Source organism: Monomorium pharaonis, chromosome 8 (assembly GCF_013373865.1).
Source record: "Monomorium pharaonis isolate MP-MQ-018 chromosome 8, ASM1337386v2, whole genome shotgun sequence".
Lineage (NCBI taxonomy): Eukaryota > Metazoa > Arthropoda > Insecta > Hymenoptera > Formicidae > Monomorium > Monomorium pharaonis.
Window position 1 is genome coordinate 22,498,283 of NC_050474.1, and position 6,753 is coordinate 22,505,035.

Sequence of the window (6,753 nt, forward strand, 5' to 3'; positions counted from 1 at the left end):
TTAAAAAATATGACAAGCTGTTTATGTGTTACAAACATTTGAAATTAATATAGATCGTAGGTTTGCTTGTGTAATAAGTAATAAACATTTGAGATAAAGTCTATATACATGTAATAAAAGAAAAATTTTTTTCAATTAAAAAATAATTTTTATATCAATAATTGCTTAATTACATTTTTAGAGACATTATCGCATTCGTCGATGAACGTAACTTATAATGAGTCCAAAAATGTGGTCCCTTGTAATCGTCATCATCGTCACAAACGTTTCGGCTTATCTATAAAAGATTTCGGCTTATCTTTTTCATATTACATGCACGTGCATTCGTAATCATTCGCCATACGGAGTCGTTCGATTTGTGATGAATGTTAAGATTTCATTAACAACATTTATCATTATATTTAATATTTTATCAATATTACGGCATTTATCAGTATTTATATAAATTATTAAAATATACATTGATTATGATAAGGACAATGGTTGCTGCGTTTTTAAATGTGTAGAATTGTTATCAATTCGTTGATATTCCTATCATGAGTTTTGTCAATCAACGACATTGTTAAACATCGCGGTAAAGAATTTTTAGCTAAATATATTTTGCACGTCTTCACGCTGCGATAAATTATTGTTAAAGTAACGAGTTCACTAACCGGGATTGCAGCGCTATCGATCCCCCGCTGCAATTGCAACGTGACTCCTATCCGATATTTGTCTGGAGAACGCATCCTCTCCGCACGCTTCATTGCGACGCGCGCTTCCACGTCGCGGGGAATTTTTTTTCGCGTAACATACCGAGTACACGGTTAATAGGAATACGAGACACACGAATTGTAGTCTTGGTAGATGGCATTAAGTTTACTGATGCTAACTGATCTGTACGCAAATAATAATAAACCGCGAGTTAAGTCGGCTATTTTATTTCGCAACATTTGAGTCATTCGAAAAAGTATAATTTAAGCTCAATTTCAAGAAGCATAAGAATTTACAATTGATGGATTCCATAATATGTTACAAATTTTTTTCTAACGCTCTAATTACTTTAATACAACATTTTTTAGTCGTGGAATAATATTAAATATTCTTTTACATTTCGGCGTAAAAAAAGTCGTGTTTCGCAACGTTTTGAAATCGTACTTTACTATCGATGATTCTCATGTGTATGCACGACTTATGATACACTTTACAATCGTATTTACCGAGGAAAATGAGCCTGGGGTATTCATCGGATTTACAGCCGTCTAGAGTATGCGATAAAGAAGTTGTAAAATTTGTTTACACTGTATAGCATTTGGTGTGGTGAGCTACGTAGAGAGGCGCAATATGTACGGCTTTCGCAATAGTGATATTGTAAAAGATTTTCAACGGCGATAAACGTCGATAACGCGACGAGAGGTAGAGCACTAATTATCTCAATATCACCTTAATTATTGACAAATGCGTATTAATCTCTATTAATCTCAAGTGTGTCACTCAGTCAGGGTAGTTGATCTTATTTGTATCTTCCAAATAATGTTACGTAGTTAAATCACACGATGTCACATTGTGGTATTTTATTATCTCGGAAATATCTTGGGCACTTGAAATTCCACTGCTTCTAAGTAATGTCGCGTTTGAATAATGGTTACTGCAGGAAATTATACATGAATGATAAAATTCTCAAAAGACAGCGCGTACGCGTTTTCCACCCGACCTGTTTTACTTCCCCGATGTAATTAAGATAATTAAGAAGCCCAAATATAGTCACGCCACGAAAGTATAAAAAATGTATAAATATATAAATATAAGTATAGAGCGTCACGTGCGCGATTATCATTATGCTAACTTTCGGGATATGATGCATGCGGTTCCCCTGTTTATTTTCCGCTTGTTTTCCCGGCGGGACAGCAAACAACTTCGATTTCTCATGACGAACATCGAAGAAGATATGCAACGTGACGTGCTTCCCCGCCAGAAATGTATCTGGTCGCGGTTAGATTGAATGTATTAGGTCAAAGACTCAGGACAAGGATTATCCGACAGGTAGTCACGCGTTTATTTTACTATTACGTAAGAAATTACGGCGAAGCTTGCGTATCCGCTGCCGCCGGACTTCCCATGCAAAGGTAACGTTCGATCTCGCGGTAATTTTTCCTGGTGCGTAAAAATAATAATACCTTCGATTTCTGCGATTGTTTGTTGTATAACGTCATTGTGTCTGCTACGTATTTATCTTGCATATACGTAATCTAATTCTGCAGAAACATTTATCTTTCTGTTTGCGCGGGGTAACGAGCAAATTCGACGTATCGGTTTGCGATTCGACGCACAAGATCGGAATTCTTCATTGTGCCATTGATAAGATTCCTGAACTCAAGTAACGCGACCTGAAATGTGCATGGGAAATATTCCGGTAGGAATAAAACATTCCGGTTTTGAGGAAATTTTCACTGTCACGTCGACGACTCTCATATGCGAGATAAATGAATAAAAATTTTGACTCCTCATTAGAATTGAAGATATTAAAAAATTGTTTTACACACAGACACACAATATTAATTCTTTTAGAATAAATATTAGATTATTATTGTACATTAATTATTAAAAAAAATATATAATTAAAGTTTAAATGATATATAATTAAAGTTATTAACAGAATTTCTAAAGTTTATAATCAATGAAAATTAATCGGATTTTGTGTTAAATTGAAGCCTTATGTTAAATTTTTTTTCCGTTGTAGAAGAAATATTACGACGTTTTCCATAAAAAGGAGTTATGAGTGTGGTTTCCAAGTTTATTATGTAAAACAGAAAATTGTCTTCTATCGCGTGTCGCATCAAAGAATTTGAAAGGTACATGAGAAATGTAATCGCGTTTTACTATGCAGATATAGGAGAGAAGATTACATTACCTGATTTTTATCATCAACCACACAACATGATAAAGATCGTAATTATGACGTAACCGATTTGACGATTAATCTCTTTTTCTACTATTGCCACTTGTTATGTCGTTTTATCAGGTGTGTGATTTATCACAATTTTTATCGATACTCTCCTACTTTAATATATAAAGGTGCCATTTTATTTGATAACTGTTTACGTACGTATTATCATTTAGGTTAAGCAAATTGTTATAATGCAACAAATAATAACGAAACTTTATCTTCAGAAACTGAAAATTTAATTTATTGCACAAAAAATTCTGTTATATAAATAAACCTACGCTATATTTCTTTTAAATTCAATATTCTCTTTGTTTTACATTAATTTTTTTTCAGTACGATTTTTAATCTTTAAAATATATATCCAGATTTCTTTTTTTTAAGCCATTTGTAGAAGTATGTTGGGGGGGGGGATGAAAGAACAACAAGCTTAATGTTTGTTAGACTATATTATTGGACGTGTCCAACTATTCTCGGCTAACAAATAATATTTATCGACGAACAATCTCTATGAACTTACAATGTAATTTTGATTTTGAATATTTTGATTTTGAATTTCTTCTCCTCCTACGCCGCTTTCTTTTCCCTCTCACACACTTTGTACCCTCAGTCGCTCGTCGGCGATCAGGCCAACGGGCCGCCCCGAAAAAATGCACGTGCACGAAGGAGAGAGATATATTTATAGGTAAGGTGCATAGATGCACGCGAAAGGAATTACCTCTATGACGAAATTGTCATCACGATCGTATGTGAATTTCAAAAATATCTCTCGGTCAAAGGTAAAAATACTTTTTTGACACCGAAGCACAGCACACTCTTCGTCCATATCACATATCTAATTTGTGTAAAAGAAATCTTTGTTACATAGTGGCCGCCGTTTTTACGTATTAAATTTACGTATCAAATATCTTGGTCTATATAGCTCTCTACCGATTTGGCCTTTTAATTAAAATACTAAATATATCAAGTATCAATAGATTTCTATACGAGTTAAGGTTTCGAGTGATTGATATACAATCTTTTACACAAATCAGTTATAGAAGACGCGTGCACTCTCTCGCAATAGTTTCTCATTCTAATTAATTTAATCATACACACATCATATTACTCTCAGTTCTTTATATATATATATATTTATATATTTATCTATATATATATCTATATATATTTATCTCACAGATATAGATACACAATAATTCTTAATCTCAGTTAGATCGTACTAAACTTACCATTTGTCACTTTCTGAAAATACCAAAACGAAAACGTCATAGAGAATACGGTATAAACACTATAATTATATTATCGCATAAATATTTATAAATATATATGGTAGATGAAAGCATTATAATAGGAACGTTCGTTTGCTGCTGCTTCTTAACGCTAAATTATCGTTAAAGTGGGAGAGGGTGGCGATTACCGTAATGAATCGATCGATATCATTTTGTTTACGAAACTCTCGTGTCACGTACAAAAGCTAACGTACGATATATCTGCGTGAGTCTTATCGATCTAAAACGTTGGCAGAGTGTTTGAAAACTAATTCGTTCTCGAGAAGGAACTTTGGCAAAAATATGTGACAGGACCCGTGTTAATCATGCGGTTCGTCCTTAGATATACGCGCAATGGTGACGTTTAATTCAACATTAGAATAAAAATGAATTAGAATAGTTACTTGATTGCTTTATACTTTAAAAATCATTAATGAAAAGATTGAATAAAAATCGAAGAATGGCATTTTAATTGTCACGTTATGAACCTGTTTCAGTTTAATTATGTTCATCACACATTTGCGCACATTAGATATTACATATTAAATCTTCGATGTACATTTATGCTTTTTGACAATCAGATACAAAGGATGCTCTGCAGTCGAAAGGTAAGGCGAACAATATATCGTGCGGATTACAGTCTTTTGATTTTACACTTTTCGAGTTCACACTTATGGTTAGGAGTGTCACTTTGCGTACACCTCGCGATAGCTATAGCCTGTAAAGTAATATAGAAAATTATGGTGACTCTTCTCCACGGGTTTATGTACATCCTAATCCACACACTCTGGTAAATATTTAATAATTCGTCGCGTGTAAGTATATGTGCGTATGTGTGTGTCTCGACCCGATATCATCACACTTGTACTTTTTCTTTGTTTACCCAGTAGACAAGTTTAATTATGCTATTCTCGTGGTCGGTCAAGGAAAGGAGTAACTAGGGGGACCCTGAATCGTGATACTTATGATCGTATTAATTTAAGTACCTATCGCTCTGTCGGCTAGATTTCTTCTTGCGGCGTATCGCCCTACCGATGTAATCACTAATTTTGATTATCCTCAAAACTTACACATTGTACATGTACATGCGTTACGTATTACGTGACTTAACTCTACTTACTCATCTTCTTAAAGTAATGCTTAACTTTACAAAGTTGCTCACCTACGACCACATCTGTATCGAATTGATAAGCGAAAGAAGAAAAAAAAAAGATTTTTTGAAAAGTTAAGACAAATATGACTCAATAAAAAGGGCTTAATTTTGAGATATTAACATTTTTTATTTCTGTCTGTATTTTTCAAATACTTTAAAAATATTGTAGTTTTAAATGGTTTAAACTTAAAACACTAAAACGTTTAAAGTTGAAGCATCTTTAACAACGTTCAACGTTTCAGTATTTTAAATCTAAATATTGTTTCAAATTAAAACATTTTTAAGTATTTCAAGAACAAAGACAGAAATAAAACATTTTAATATCTTACAATGAAACGCTTCTCTTTTGAATGTTTTTAAGAAAAATACGAGAGATGAAATTCAATGTAAGATTAACACATATATTTTTAACTATAGAAATTTTAACTATTTTTTTCTCTTCATTTTTCCAAGTATATTTTATAAGAAAATATTCGGGCGTTTTTATCTTCTTGACAGAACAATTTCTTTTTAAATGAAATTGTTATATAGAACCGTAATATTGTTTCGACACTTCTTTCGCTTACAAATTAAATGACGTGTATCGATGTGTGCGCGCGCGAATAGGATACGGTTGGTCCAGTTCTATCGGGTTGTCGTTGTTCGACGTAACGAGTCTACTTCGACCGGACTAACCTGACGTGTCGCTCGATAAAGCTCAATTTAGGAACCTAGCCGTTTACAATGTAATAGGAACTGAATTTTCTTCGCGCGACGCGAACCTTTGTCGCCGTCGCCATCGATGTGCAAGGTCATCTTTGATAAACGCCCGCGATAACCGTGACGTTTCTTCACGCGAGCGCTCCGCGCGCATCATCTCCGTAGAGATGACTGTGTAAAGATAAATTTGTAAAAATTCATTACCGAGGTAGCCACGCGATTCCTGAGGACTAGCATTCCGTATATAGTTACGTCATCTAGACGTTATTACAATACAATATCAGTATCTGTACGGAATATTGAAGATGATGAGTGATTCGGAAATTTTCAAAAGCGCTCGTCTCAAGAAATCAAAGAAGCCGACAAATCAACGGTTTGTTTCCTCACATTTTGATGATGGAATTCATTTTATAGAAAAGCTACTCCAAAATTATTTTATAAATTATTATATCTTGCAAATCAATTTCTTGCAAAAACAAAAATCGACGTGAGGAAATTAATTTGAGGATAAATGTTTTATTTCCGTCTGTTTTTTAAATATTTACACATTTTTCCGTTTTAAATGATCTTTAGATGTAAAATATTAAAACAAAGATGTAAAATTAAAACTCAAATTTAACAATTTAAATAATTTAGTATTTTAATTTAATATTTAAAATTTAAATAATATAAAATTAAAGTATTTTTACAAAAAAGAAATAAAAATTTTA